Source organism: Heterocephalus glaber, unplaced genomic scaffold, assembly GCF_053883595.1.
Source record: "Heterocephalus glaber isolate CG9 unplaced genomic scaffold, H.glaber_assembly_v1.0 deba00001594, whole genome shotgun sequence".
Lineage (NCBI taxonomy): Eukaryota > Metazoa > Chordata > Mammalia > Rodentia > Bathyergidae > Heterocephalus > Heterocephalus glaber.
In genome coordinates, this window is record NW_028258369.1 from 18803925 (window position 1) to 18820361 (window position 16437).

General features: G+C 39.7%; 1 protein-coding gene and 1 pseudogene across 4 annotated transcripts in view; one reads left to right on the forward strand and one right to left on the reverse strand.

Moving 5' to 3' along the window:
* Frmpd4 (FERM and PDZ domain containing 4) overlaps positions 1-16437 on the reverse strand; it is a 1030958-nt gene that overhangs the window by 834151 nt on the left and 180370 nt on the right. The gene's annotated exons all lie outside the window — the stretch shown is intronic.
* LOC101706640 (thioredoxin reductase 1, cytoplasmic pseudogene) lies at positions 4767-6481 on the forward strand (annotated as a pseudogene).

A 16437-nucleotide genomic window follows, 5' to 3' on the forward strand; every position in this document is an offset into this window, starting at 1 on the left:
GGAGTGCTACAAAGGAGACTAGGTAGAAGGGAGCAGCCAGACCTATTTTGTGGAAAGATGGAGATGGTCTTAGTGAATACACCAGAAAACAAGCACATGGCAGGCAGTGAAAATTCTAGCGCTTGTTCTCTAGAGGGTGTTCTGATCACCTGCCTGTGTCAGAATTGATGCCACAACTTGGCAAAGATGAGCCTAAAAAGCAAGCTCACTGGGACTCAGAGCTGAGAGAAGCTGGAAAGACCAGCCCTTCCCATGATTCTTTCTCACCCTTCAGAAATCTTCGCCCACAAAAGTGCATTTTAGAAATTTCCTGTAGTATAGTAAAAAGACTGATTCTCACCTTAAATGAAATAAAGTTCATCAACTGCCAAAGAGAGTGCCTGGAAAATTCGTAATAGTTTCCTATGCTATGGGCTGAATGTCTGTGTCCTCCCCAAGTTCAAATATAGAAATCATCACCTCCAAGGTGATGGTATTGTGAAGTAGGGCCTTTTAGGAGCTAGTTCAGTCATGAGGATGAAGCCCTCCTGAATGTGATTAGCCCTCATGACCAGATCCTTATAAAACAGGCCCAAGCAAGCTGATTTGCCCCTTCCACCATATGGGATAACAGGAAAAGCTGCCATCTGTGAATCAAGAATTGGGCCCTTACACTGAACCTGCCATGTCTTAATCTTGGAATTTCCAACATCCAGGACTCTAAAGAGTAAATGTCTGTTGTTTATAAGCCACTCACTTTGTTAAAACAGCCTAAGTAGACTAAGATACTTAGTCTTACCATTCTTGAGAGGTCTTAGAGTCTTCCCTGGGGATAAGACTTTCCTCTTCTGCTAAAAAGCCACCCAGAATACCAGCAAGGTCAGGAACAAATCCTCAGTGGGGAATTTGCATTTTATACCATCAGTTTGTTTAAGATCTCATAATGTAGGACACAGTGATGAGGAATAACTCCAAAACTATAAAACAGTATGACATGAGCCCAGGATGACACTAGAGGGATTTGCTTTACATATACAAGTTATAGTCAGTTGATGGTCACAGTGGACCACAGCATTGAAAAATGTGGGATTATAAAATTAAAGCATTTTCCCCTCTCTGTAAATTTCTCTGCTCTTAGTAGCTTTTTTTTAAATTAAGCCTTCCACATGAAGAAAGTACTTAATCTATGATTATTACTTTTAAGAAAGTGCTAATGTGACAACTTGTGAATATCCTCTCAGCCACATTATACTCTCATTGCTGTATATAATTCATTACTTTCTAGTATTTCTTTGTTCACCAGTTTGACACACTTTACATACCATTTACTGACATGGAAAAAATATGAAGTATCTTTTTCAGTTGCAGCTCTTGCATCTAGCTTTAAATAGTTCGCCCAATTCTACTCTCAAAGTATTTTTAAAACATCTATATTAAGTATTTGCATGTGTTTAATGCTAAGTTTGGTTATGACTTTCTGAAATTCTTTTTAGGATTTACTTAATAAAGTAAAAGTTCTTTAATTACAAGACACCTAGGTTAATCAAATAAGTCAACAAACATGTTTTGTAAGTAAAGAGAATTGTTTTATTAGACAAACACAAAGAGGTTTGCATTTTAACATGTTTCAATAATATGTACTGACAATGATACATGCTGGTTGGAAAATAGCAAAAGGTATAAAATCCTTTCATGTTTTGGTATTCAGGGAAAGAGCTTACAGCAAAAAGTTACCCCTTTGAACCACATGACATTGAGAAGACTTGTAAGTCCTTTGTTTACCTAGGATTCTCCACATTTCACTCATTGCCATTCACAATTAGCTGAACTGTTCGTAGCCACTGTCCAATTGGGACAAAATACCTGCTAACAGTATCAAAATGCCCAACAGTGAACCCCTTTGAATGACCCCTCAGGAGAACTGGCTGTCCCCAAGAACAGACATTTCCTGCTCAGCCTGGTTATGTCTAGCCTTGTTTGTCTCTCCTGAAGAAAGAAAATTCCTTTTTGCTTGACCTTTGCAATGCCTGCAGATCATAGTTTGAGGGTTCTCCCTCTTGCAAAGTTCTCTCCCCCACTACACCAATCCTTTGAATAAAGTCTCTCTTTACCTCAACCTGGATTTGGCTTTTATTTGACAGCAGACATCTGGACAAAAGATTTAAATAGCACCATGGCTAGGGATCATAAACTCTTTAAGTCCCAGCATTTAAAAATGCCATCCCTGAAATGAGACATATTTAATGCAGTTGTCTTCAAATTAGATTAACTGGGTCAGCAGACATAAGGAAAAGCAAGGTTTAAAAAGTTCTTTTCACTCTCTCTCCACTACCACTATTATTTTTTTAATTTAATCTATTTGTAATGAGATTAACAATAAAGAGCTTTGTGAAGAAAGATTATCAAATGATAAAACAACAGACATAGGTAGGAGTGGGGCTCATTCGTTTGGGGGCTACATGAAAATGATACAACTTGTCAGTATTTGAGGCCGTGCCTTGGAGGTCTGAGTCGGCCTTTTTTCTTTTGTTGGTTTGGCAACAGCTTTCAGAGCCATCTTGTTACATATAGCACTTTAATCTTCAACTGACTGAGGCCTTCTCAGTATATCTCAAGTTTTAAGGTACAGCAGAACCTCCTGGTGGGCTTGTTAAAACACAGCTTGCTAGTCAGTATTCTCAATGTTCCTGATTTTGGTGATGCCTAAAATGTGTTTCAAACAAGTTGCAGGGTATGCCTGATGCTGCTGATGATCCTCACTGTGAGGACCTATTCATTATCCAATCAGAGTCCCAAAGCACCCTGGCCAGGACAGCCAATCCCCAGGGAAGGTGCTGGTGGAAAGAAGAGCTCACCGGGGAGGCTGCTATAGGGTGGGCAATGACTGCGAATATATCCTCAGGGTTGGCTTTGACCCTGGTAGAGTCACTAAGGAGGAAATGCAAAAAATGGAGTTCACTGCTTCCATCTTGTGCATCCATTTCCAGTAATGACAAGAGATGGGAAGCACTGGCTGGCAGCTGCCAAGACCCACTGCCTTTTAAAGATTACAATTAGGCTCTGGGGAAGGCCAGAATTGGTTTTACTCTCCTGGGATACAAACTGCAGCATCTGAGATAAACTTAAAGGGGAGGTTACCCTGATAAACGTGACATCTTCTGCACAATTCCAGCTGTGATTTAACTCTCCTATCCTGCTGTCCAAGAAGTGTTGATTTTGTAGCTTCAATAAATAAATAAAAGCACCAATCTTGGCCTAACTGGGAATGAGCCTGCATCCTGTGATACCTGTAAATATTCCCTTAGTGGCATAAGGTTCCCAAAGGCCCTGGTTCACCATGGCACTGACCAGTGGCTATGATATTCAGGAAAGCAAGGTAAACTCATACATGAGTCGTGCCTGGGTATGACCATACTAAACACTGCTAATTTGGACATTTAATGGATGGGTTTTATGGTATGTGAGTTATATCTTAATTTAAAAAATAAATAAATAAAATTGTCCTTGCAGGTTACAAGGAAGAAATGGAGAAATGTTAGTGACAAGGTACAAAGTTGCAGTTATATAAAAAATTCTAAGGTACAGCATGAAGACCACAGTTAATACTATATTGTATACGGATATTCCTTGTTTAACAACCTATATGTTTAACGAGTACTCAGACTTGCAACCAGGATGTGCTGTTCAGACTTACAATGTGTCTCTTTCTTTGTACAGTTCTGTACGTCTTGTTTATAGAGCCTCAACGTCTTTTTTTAATACAGTACACCTTGTTCATATAGCACTGTAATTTCTGCTGATTGTACTGTATAGTACAGTACTGTGGTTTTATGTTCTGTTATATATTACAGTACTGTATGTAAGAGTTATGCAAATAAAAGCAAACTCATCGAATTAGAGTTTCCTTTGACCATTTCTTTGTTCCGAATATTGTACACACTATGTACAATTCCTCATTTAGCGACCGTTTCACTTAATGACCTGGTCACATGAATGGAACTTGGTTGTTAAATGAGGAATCTCTGTACTAGCAATTTGTTAAGAACATACATTTTAGGTCTACCCATCAAAAAAATAAAATAAAATAATTAAATGAGGCAATATATGTGACACATTTGCTTGACTGTAGTAATCATTTCACTATGTGTATGTACATTAAGATATGATGTTGTATATACCTTAAGTTTATACAATTTTTGTTTATAACTTTTTAAAATGGTTATAGCTGGATGTGTGGTACAGACCTATAATCCCAGCACTCTGGGAGGCTACGGTGGAAGGATCTCAAATTCCAGCCCAGCCGGAGCCATTTAGTGACTTAGTGAGACCCTGTCTCAAAATAAAAACTTTTAAAAATTCTGAAGAAGGAAGCCTAGGTGGCTGTCAGGCTGAGCAGGTCAAGTCCCAGAGTAGCCCAGGTCGAAGCTGTCCATCATTTACTTCATTACTTTGTATTCCTATGTTCTGTGATGTTCCAGTGTTGTGAAGCTACTGCTTCCTCAAAGCCTCCTAAAGGAAAATATTACACTGCCTGGATCTTCATAGTCATGGGTGGTAGACAGTCATTTTAACAGCTAAGGATCATTGCCCTATTCAAACCCTGCCAGACACCCCAGGAGGATGCACCAGCTCAGCCTTGGCCGACCTGGGAGTTCTGCTCACAGAGATAGTCACTGTGGTCATCCTCAGCATTTGAGTCTTATACTGGGGTAAAGAACTTATTTAAAGCTATGTGTGTCCCTTATTTATCGCTCAAACTTGATCTAGTGGACTTATCATGGGGCAGACTTCCACAACCAGTAAAAATGAATGGCTCTGAGGATCTTCCTGAATCCTATGACTTCGACTTTGTCATCACTGGCAGAGGCTCAGGAAGCCTGGTAGTTGCCAAAGAGGCAGCCAAATATGGCAAGAAGGAGATGGTCTTGGATTTTGTCACTGAAAATCCTCTTGGAACTAGATGGGGTCTTGGAAGAATGTGTGTGAATGTGGGTTGCATACCTAAGAAACTGATGTACCAAGTGGCTCTGTTAGGACAAGCCCTGTGAGACTCTCATAACTATGGATGGAAAGTCAAGGATACAGTTAAACATGCCTGGTAAAAAATGACAGAAACTGTACAGAACTGCTTCGGCTCTCAGAACTAGGGCTATTGAGTGGCTCTTCAGGAGAAGAAAAGGTAGTTTATGAGAATGCTTATAGGCAATTTGTTAGTCCTCATAGGATTAAGGCAACAAATAATAAGGGGAAAGAAAAACATTATTCAACAGAGGGATTTCGCATTGCCATTGGTGAAAGACCACATAACTTGGGCATCCCCGGTGACAAAGAGTACTGCCTTACCAGTGATGATCTTTTCTCCTTACCTTACTGCCTGAGTAAGACCCTGCTGGTTAGAGCATCCTATGTCACTTTGGAATGTACTGGATTTCTGGCTGGTATAGGTTTAGACATCACTGTTATGGTACAGGTCATTCTCCTTAGGATTTGATCAGGATATGGCCAACAAAATTGGTGGACACATGGAAGAACATGGTATCAAGTTTATAAAACAGTTTGTATCAATTGAAGTTGAACAAACTGAAGTAGGGACACCAGGTCCACAGAAGGTGATATAGCTCAGTCCACCAATAACAATAACAATAACAAGGAAACCATCAAAGGAGAGTATAATGTGGTGTGGTTGGCCATAGGAAGAGGTGCTTGTATAAGAAATATTAGCTTAGGAAGTGTGGGGGTCAAGATCCATGAAAAGACTGGAAAAATGTCTGTCATGGATGAGGAGCAGACCAATGTGCCTTACATCTATGCCATAGGTGATATCTTGGAGGGCAAGCTGGAGCTCACCCCAGCAGCCATCCAGGTGGCTGGATGGTGGCTCCACCATCAAGTGTGACTATGAAAATGTTCCAAACACTGTGTTTACTGCTTTGAAATATGGTGTTTATGGCTTTTTTGAGGAGAAAGCTATTGGGGAAGAAAATGTTGAGATCTACAATAGTTTTCTTTGGCTGTTGGAATGCACAGTTCCATCAAGAAACAATAACAATGTTATGCAAAAATAGCCTGCAATCTTCAAGACAATGAATGTGTTGTAGGCTTTCACATACTGGGTCCAAGCATTGGAAGAGTAACTCAGGACTTCATGGCTGCACTCAAGTGTGGATTGAGCAAAAGGCAGTTGGACAACATGATTGGAATCCACTCCATCTGTACAGAAGTCTTCATGATGCTGTTGGTGACCAAGTACTCTGGGGGCAACGTCCTCCAAAGCTGGCTGCTGAAGTTAAGCTTCTGGTGTAGATACTATTGCCCCAACTCCAAGCCACTGGCTGATCACTTGTCCAAAGATGAGGCAAAGTCTTCAGGAAGGTACTCAGGTTCTCAGCATCTTTTGGGGTGCCATACTAACCACATCCAAGGCCCCCTTTGGTCACATGGGCAGAAGGTGGTGATGGAAGAAGACACCATCACTCCAGGGTCACTACAGACTCACAAATGACACATGGTAAGGCATTAAAAGGTGCGTGCATGAAGACACCTGCCTCAAACCTATAGGTAGGCAGTGATGGAACACTGCCAATCAGTTTTAGCATGGCCTCTTCTTTATGGTTTTCTCACTCTCATCCCTAAGCTATCTAATGCTGATTATATTTTCTTTTTTCCTCCATTGAACTAATAATAATAGAGCTAAAGAATGTTAGCAACTAATTTTTGTCCAAAACCAAGTCATGCTAAAGTGTCCAAACAGTGTCTAGTTGTGTGAAAAGGATGAGTTGGCTCACTTGCAACCTACAAAATTGCCCCATGAAAGACAATTTCCCTGTGACTAAAACATACCATCCTGCTTACTGACCAGTTTACCATGGTCTCCTTTAATAAGCTGTAGTTCCAAAACAGGAAAAACAGTGGTTGACTCTAGCCACATTTGGCCAAGGTACTATGCTACATATACTACAACACTGATTATTAATTTTTCCTTCAGTTTAGAAAGGGAAATTGGGACTTGGCAGTATAGCTTGATTCCCACCATCATTCATCAGAGAGGTAGATGTACACCCTCAGATAGGAAAAATGGTAAATATCTTACTTGATCTGGCTTATTCTGTGTTAGTCTAAATGAGCTGAGATCACTTGCAATGGAAAATGGCTAACTAGCTTAAAACTTTTTAGTTTTGTTTGGTGGATTTAGCTTAAAGCTAAACACACAAGATACCATTGCTTTTATTGTGTGTATGTGTATCTTTCATCTTATAAGAACTACATTTATAGAAAAGTAGACCTTTCTACACTTGGGATTTAAACATTTTGTGGTAATCACTTTTTAAAAGGAAGCTGTTATATCATAAATATATCATATTAATAATCATAAATATCATAAATTATTATCTTTGAACATAGGTGGATGTGAAGGATTTTCATTGAAAAACAAGTGGTTTTGACCTTTTCTATTGAATGACCAACTGTGGATGGTGAATTTGGGGAGAAGTGTATGCTTCAATAGCATTTTTACAGACAGGTAGTGACCCTCTGTCCTTGCTGTCTGAGTTGGGCCATGGATGTCAGGCCTCCTGCCTGCAGTTTCTGTGTCTCTTCTGTCACTCTCTATGCCTACAGCACTGAGTAGTTGCTTAAAGAAAAGTTCTGGGCTACCTCAGGGACTCCATGAGTCTGCCTGGCTTCCAGGCAGCAGAACTTCAAGCCCTGTCCACAGGATCCAGCCTCACATCCTTATCCCACCTGAAGAACTTGGAGAAAGGGCAGAGGGTGGGGCAGTTGATTGAGTTCACTTTTATTTATATATTTTTTAAATGTTTCCCCCAAGTCAGCTGGTGTCTGAGACTAGAACAGTAGGCAGTATAAATAGGGGGCCTAATCATGTTGGGATTTCTCTTGGTAGATGAATATTCTGTCTCACAAGAAAGACTGTACTTTACAGATTTGTCCTGTTTTTATTCTGTGATCATCCAACATACTATGACTCATTAAACGCCATGTATTTTTATCACAAATCTTCTGAAAAAAGAATAAAACACTGTGAGCCATTAAAAGGTGTTCATACCTTCTACCCCCCAACAAAGGCTTGGGGATGTAGCTTAGTGCAAAGACCCTGGGTTCAATCTCCAGTACCGTAAAAAAAAAGGTTACATAACCTAAAACAAAACAAACAAACAAAAAAAAGTACATACCTTCTTGTACTCTAAAAATTAAAATTTCACCTTGCTTTGGTTTATGGTTTATATCTAGATGTCCTCCCCAAAGCCTCGTGCACTTATAGGTAGGGCTTTGATGAGGTGATTGGATCATAGGGGTGTGATACTCATCAGTGGATTACTCTAGTGATGAGTCACAATGTGGTGTTTGGAATGTGAATCCTGATAGGAGGAGATGAGTCACTGGGGCCATGTCCTGCAAGAGTCTACCTCCCTCCCTGTCTCTCCTTGCTATAATGCTGTGAGCTGTTTTTATTCTGCCATGTCGCCCTGCCTTGGAGCCAGCCCACTATGGACTGAAACCTCCACAAACTGTGACTCAAAATAAACCTTTTCACCTTAGAGCTGTGGGTGTTGGGTATTGCATCTCAGTGACGAGAAAGTAATTAAGATTTTGGTACCAGAGAAATGGGATCATTGCTATGACATGACCTGTGTGATTCAGAAGCCTTTGAAACTGGCTTATAGGAGGAGGTTGGAAAGGTTTGGAGATGTCAGCTGGAGAAGCAGCCCTAGAATGCTGTGAGCCCAGCTTGATGGGACATTCTGGTCAGAGCTCAAAAGACCAGAATGTTGACAGTAATGCAACCAGTAAAGACCAAGCTCAAGAGGTATCAGTTGGGAAAAAGGATTGCCTTGGCCTCTGGACTCCAGGCCATGTGTATTATGCTCTGGCAGAAAATTTGCCTGCATTTTGCCCATGTTCGGAAATTTTGCAGGAGACTGAGATTATGGACAATGGCATAATTAATTTTACAGAGGAAATTTCAAGACAGTCTAATATTGAGTCTGTAGCATAAGTTTGTTGGAAGTTTAAAGCTATGTGAAAAATCAGAGCAAATGGTACAGCTGAATTATTTAAAAAGTTTTTAATTTGGCCCAAAAGGAATCTCTGGCAAAGTTGGGGCCTGCAAAGATAGAGTAGAGAATAACGTGGTTGTTGTAAAGATTAGCGTTAAAAAGAAGCCAAATACTTTGGAAAGGATAACAGAAAATCCCTGTAGAAAATGTGAGGAACCAGCAAGGCCCACCCTTTTCAGGCTTAAAATTGCAAAGGTGAAAGACTTTGCTTGGAGAAGAGAGGTCCAGAGCACCATGCTCCAAAATGGTGGCAACCTAAGGAATGGGAATTGATTCCCCAGATTTCACTTAACCATGTTCAGCCATCCAGGCACTCAGACCTCAGTGTCATCCATGTGGTGCTAGTTTTACCCATAAATAGAATGCAAAAGTTGTAGGGTCAGGGAGGCTTCCACCGAGATTTCAGAAGAAGGTCTGGGAGGCCAGGCAGTGTGCTCCTGAGGGCAGTGTGTGAAGCTGTGAGAGTGATGCCAAAGTGCAGTAGAGATCACAGGATGTTGGAAAAGCCAAGAATGTGGATTGTCTGAGAAAAGCCACAAGGAGTCAGCAAAGTCAGGCCAAAAGAGAAGCCATGAGAGGTACAACTACCATCTGCAATGCTAAAGGGGTCTAGCAGCCCAAGCCCTTTGGAGTTCACATCTTGCTACAGATTTCTCAGGTGCTAGACATGGAGCTACAAAATTTAATGTTTGCTCTGCTGAATTTAGGTCTTGCTTTGGTCCCCACTCCTTTCTATCCTCCTGTGTCTCCCTTTTGGAATGGGAATGTTTAGCCCATCTCTTTGTATGCTGTCAGTGTTTAACTTTCTTTTTTGATTCTAATAGAGGTTCACAGCTACACGTTTGCCTTAAAGTCTCAGAGGAGACTTTGGACTTGAACTTTTCCACAGTGCTGAAACTGTTAGGACTGTGGCAATTCTGAGAGATGGACTAAATGAATTTTGCCTTCGAAGTATGTACGCGAGTCTTTTGGGGAGCAGGGATGGAATGTTATGGTTTATATCTAGATGTCCCCCCACACTCTCCTGCGCTCATAGGTGGGATTTTGGGGAGGTGATTGTATTACAGGGGAATGAACCAGTAGATTAATGTACTGAAGACTTTATAGCTAAATGTGATGTTGAAAGGTAAAGCCTGTTGGGAGGAGGTGGGTCACAGGGGGAATGACCTGGAAGGGTCTATTTCCCTCCCTCTTCTTTAATCACCTTCTTCCTGCTGCCATGACATGAGCTATTTCTCCTCTACCACGCCCCTCTGTCATGCTGCGCTGCCTTGAAGCCAGCCAACTATAGATGGAAACTTCTACAAACTAGAAGCCAAAATAAACCCTTTCTCCTTAGAGTTGTGGCTGTCAGGTCTTTTGTCTCAGTGACCAGAAAGTAACTAAGAAACCTGGTCTGGAGGAAACTGAAAGGTAAGCCAAGAATCCGCCAAGCCACAGACCACCCACCCTGATGCCTGGGTCGGTGTTATCATCCCTTTAAGCAACTAGTCTCAAGCTACTTGGAAATGTCCTCCTATGTCTCAAAGGCTACTCACTGCATGCCATTCTCCAGCAAGCACCAGACTGAAGCCTCTCCAAAACCCACTTCTCTCAACCCTAAAGTGGAAGAATGAACAGAACTCACCTAGAGGCAGCAGCCAAAAGCAGTATATTTGAACTTATCAACTCTATGAAATATCATGCTATTTTATTAGACCTATGCTCTGAGGAGTCATTGTTCTGATGTTATCAGCCACTGCAAACATCACCAACAGAATTAATACAACTGAGTAGATAATCTTTTCTTTCTTCTTTTCTTTCATGTTTTTTTTTTCCAGTCCTGGGGATTAAATGTGGAACCATCACACTGAGCTACTTACCCAGACTTTTTAAAATTTTGTTTTATTTTGAGACAGGGTCTAACTAACTTGCTGAGTTGCCCCAGCTGGGCTGAAACTTTCGTTCCTCCTGCCTCAGTCTCCCAGAATACTGAGGCTTCAGGAAGGTACCACCACAGCTGCCACAGCTGGCCTAGTATTTTCATTTTGAATTTAGACAAAGAAATGAGTGAAAAAATGGCATCTCATGACTTTGTCTCTGATATTTTGGATTTCAACTCAGGTTTTGTTATTTAGACTCAAAAATTTCTGTTTCTTCAGCTATTAAAATGGCAATATTGATAATTACCACCAAGAAAACTTAGATAGAGATGTGAAAATTCCTGTCACTGATTTCTTCCTGCCTGAAATGGAGTGCTTGTGCTGCAGTATCTTTGAAGTCAGTGTGAGCCCAAGTTGTCCCCTTCCCCACCCTGAGATAAGGCTGCTCATGGAGATCATGATCCTGGGCCAACCACAGTCTTCACTGAGCTGTGCTATACTTCAGGTTGACTTCTAGGAACAGTGGTCTCACTTGAAAATCCTGAAAAGCAGGGACATTCCAGGTAGATGAAAAGAGGAAGAAGAAGAATTTCCATTCCTTCTCTAGCTCCAGTCACCAACAGACTTGCATATATATATATATATATGCAAGTATGCACACATGCCTGCACACAATTTTGCAGGGTTCACCCTTGACAAAATTTTGAAAGAACTATACTGGCCCTTGAAAACTTGTCAAACTTCTGAAGTCTCAAATTTGAATTCACTTCTTTAAGCAGCTGACTTCCCTCTTCCACTTCAGACAACAAACTCTGAAAGTTTCAAGTTTCTTTTTTATTTTTCCCACAGTGCTCCAAGAACAGGAATCATTGAAGCTCCAATGGGGACTAAAGATAAATAGGAAGAATATTTTTTGTGAGACTACATGGGCCAGCTAGTTCATGAGAGGATAGCTATTTTATACACATACACCAGACTACTCACAATCCAAATCCCATACTGAGCTAATGTCACTCAGTAGCATCACATTTGTCAAATAAGTACCTGGGACAACAAAAATGGAATCCATGCAATAGCCTCTTCTCAAAATCTCTAGTTTTGCCTTAAGTCAGAATACACTACTAGTGTGCCCTTCAGAGCCACTAATTCATGAGCCAAGGAGGACATTCTAGGAGTTTTAAGGAACATCTTATTAAATTCTAACTTAGCAAAGTTCTTAAGTGATTAACCTACATATATCCAAATCTATTATTTGGTTTTTGAGGAGGCAGAGAAAATGTTGTAAGGATTCATATGCTCTTGATTGCTAAAGCATTCATTTTTTAAATGTTATAACAAGATGCTACATTAACACTTTAATTGGCCAGAATACCAGCTACCATGAATAACTTACTAATTTATTTTATCTTAAAATTTATCAAAAAGCTTTGGTTTTCAACTCTTGCTGCCAAAGATCTCTGTAACTATATTATTCTAATGGCTTTCAAGGTTGTTTTTATTCATAGGAGCCTTTCCTCAAACAAAACCCTAAATGGAAGCCAATACATGATGATCACAAAGCAGAGCTATAGAAGTTGTGCAAGGATCAATGGTCCAGGCTGTTCCCCTCCTCTCCTTGAGAGCTCTGAGACTCCCTATCCTCGGTGTGGGTACTAAAGAGGTGCTTCAGAATCCATGTGTCTCAGTATATTTGCATTGCTATAACAGTGAACCATCAACTATATGACTCCAAAGCAACAAAAATTTATTTTTCACCATTCTGAAGGTGATCTTTACTCATCTACCCAATTCCAATGCCAATGTCTTCTGGAAACACCTCCCAGACACATCTAGTAATAATGTTAAACCACCACACTGAGCAAGCACCATCAGGAGCATTGCCAGTCAGAGTTCCAGAGGGTAAAAGAGTTAGAGCTAACTGCAAATTGCCTTCTAAAACTGCTGCTTGGAAATGACCTATGTTATATCTGCTCACACTTCATTGGCCAAGTCAAGTCACATGATCATACCTTGCTTCCAAGGGCAATAGAAGTGTATGAAACCCTACAGTGTGCTTCAAGGAAGGAGAACCGGAAAGATTGATAGACAGCCCTTTGGATTCTCATAGCCCCCACAGAGTCTGTCACCACAAAGAGTAGTAAAACACAATAACTGTATCCCCCCACATACGCACACCAACAATGTAAATATTTATACTCTGTAGAAGAGGATTGTGCATGATCTCACATTGGTTCAGTTACAGTTTTGCGGGTGAATGAGTTCTGAGGCCATTTTTACAAAACACTGTTTTACAAGGCTTTTTATAAGTTCTGTGACATGAACTAAAGTCTACATGACTGATCTCTTGGCTGGTTCTCTAGGCTCATCTCACTGTTTCTGGTCTTTTCTTGGTGGAAAGTACGCTGCTCCTTTTAGCCACATGCCACTGCATATGATATTCCTTCCACCTGAAACTCTTACACATCACTCTCCATGTAGCTGGATCCTCTGCATTCTCCAGACCCTACTTTAATATCATATCCTCAGAGATGCCATTTCTGAGCATCAGGTAGAAAGGAGCTACCTATTTCAATTATTTGTAGTCATAATATGGTGTTATTTTCCTTCACAACACCAATAACACCATATAGTTATCTATTTGTTTACTTATATATGGTTTGTGTTCACATAAGTATAAATTTTCTGAGAGCAAATACAAAGCCTGCTTTGTACACCATTATTTCCACAGTGTGCATCATACAGCGTGCTCAAAAAAAACCCCTTACTTTAAAAAAATAGAAAGAGAAAAGGACAGGAGAGATGGAGAAAGCTAAGAAATTCCCACAGCTTAAACAGAGGTAATTTCCAGCACCCAACTTAAGTCATTATAATAATGGAAGAATATCCTGTGGAATTCCATCCAAATTTCTAGTTCTGGGGCATAGAAATTCATCTGAAATTCTAGACTTTCACCAGTGTAGGAGACCGCAATACTGATTATGCCCCAAAGCAGGCTGTAAGCAGTGCAGGCAGTAAAGAGTTAACCCCACAATTGGCTTGTTTATAGACGTGAGTCTGGCTGAAGCCTACATGCTGAGGTCAGAGTAACTCACATCCATATGCCATTCCCACACCTAAAATTTTCTTAACTAGAAGGACAATGTTCTAATTACAACCATATATTTTGTCTATTCTGTTCCTAATTTGAGAATGCTTTGTTTTTTCTTCTACGACTCTTGCTTATATTAATTTCCATAGAAACCACATGCCTGCAGATCCTCGCACATACTACTGCCCTTGCATGTAGCTTCCCTTTACCCCAACTGATTACTAATAAAAATCAGTGGCTTGGCCTGGCCAGGGCCTTTGTCAGTTCCACTGGCATTGGTTGTCCTGGTGCATTGCTTTCTGTATTTCTTAGTTCTGTCTCTCCCCGTCCCCGCCCAAGCTCTGCATCATACACTGAGTAGGAGACTGGAGCCTACTGCAGAGGTTTCCAGTAATGTTTCAGGGGTCCCCAGTACACCAAAAGTACCTAAATATTCCACCACTCATTTCTGCTCAATGATCAACATTCTCCAGCTTGTAGTTCTTTTACGGCATAGTCAGCTGGTAGAATGAAGAGCCACAGATTATAAAATCTGAACACTTGTTTGTTTTTTTTTCCTTAAATTCTTTTATTGGTACATTTTAGGTATACAATACACTTACATTTATCATTGGGGACTTGTACCTTTACATGATGCATCTTGGTTCTTATTTTTCCCCATTCCCTGCCCTCCCTTCACCCCCTCCACCCTTCCCTATTTATAAAGACTTTGTTTCCTTTTTTTCCATTTCTCATAATTTTTTCCTTTCTCTTCTTTCCTTTCCCCTACCCCTCCCACTTCCCCTACCCCTTTGGACCTTTTCTTCCTATTTTGCATTATCGATTATTCATTCTAATCATTGGTACATTTTAGGTATACAATATAATGACATTCATCATTGGAAATTTACACCTTTACATAATTTCTCTTGGTTCTTAAATAAATATGAACACTTGCTTTTACCCCATTTACCAAATAATGGCTACAGCCACCTTGAATTTTCCTCCTTTAAAAACTCAACCCCACATATATGAAATATCCAGAGTAGGTAAATACAAAGAAACATTAATCAGATTTTACTGGTGCCTAAGTCTGGTACTTAGTTGCCAAGAATAATGAAGAAGGGGGAATGGAAAGTGACTACTTAATGAGTACGGAGTTTCCTTTTGTAGCGATAAAATGTGCTGTAACTACCTAGTACTGATGGCTGCATGACATTTTAAATGTTCTAAATATCCCCAAATTGTATGCATATAAATGGCAAAAACGGTGAATTTTATGTGTATTTTCTCACACTAAAAGGTGATTTTATGTATTTTCTTTTACATATTCTAAAATTAAGAGATTAATATTATGGGAAGTGATAATAATTCTTGATACTTATTTGTCAGACAAAAATATCTGGTCCTTAACAGATAACAAATATTATGTTTGAGGAGACTTACATTTCCATTAGATTTCATGAAGTGGGAAGTTACTTTTTCTCCCTTAGTTATACCATAAACGCAATTCTTCTTGTGCTTTCTTGGTGCCTTAATTTTTATTTAATAATTACACTTTTATTTTACCAATGATAAATTTTTTAAATGCACCTAGCAATCAGAAAAACAATCAACATAATAGCCCAGGAAATTTCCACAGGGTAAGATTTGAAGCAAACTTAACTATTAAAATGTAAAATCTCTGTAGAGGTCTTACACTTCCTGGGTTAGGTTTGATTCCTAGGCATTTAATTTTTCTTGATGCTACCATAAAATGGTATTATTTTCATAATTTCTTCCTAAGTTCATTATTGGTGTACACAAATGCTATTGATTTTTTGTGTTGATTTTGTCTCCTGTTAGATTGCTGAAATTGGTTATTAATTCTAACAGTTTTTTGGTGGAGTTCTTTGGGTCTTCTACGAAGAATATCGTGTCCTCTACACATAATGATAATTTGCATTCCTCCTTTTCTATAAGTATCCCTTTTATTTCTTTCTTTTGCCTGATTGCTCCAGCTAATGTTTTAAGAATGTTGAATGGAAGTGGTGATAGTTCTTGTTATGTTCCTGATTTTAGAGGTAATGCTTTCAGTTTTCCCCACTTTGATTTGTCATAAGTGGCTTTTATCAAATTCAAGATGGTTCTTTTACACCTATTTTCTTCAGAGTTCTTATCATGAAAGGATGCTGGATTTTGTCAAAGCTTTTTCTGCATTTATTGATATGATCATGTGTTTTTTGTCCTTGCTTCTATTTATATGGTGTATTACATTTATTGATTTGCATATGTTGGTCCATCCTTACATCTCTGGAATGAAACCTATTTGGTCAGGATGTACAATCTTTGCAATGATGTGCTGCATTCTATTCACTAATATCTTGTGGAGTTTTATATCAATGTTCATTGAGGATATGGGCCTGTAGTTTTCTTTTTTAGGTGGACTTTATCTAGTTTGGGGATCAGAGTGATG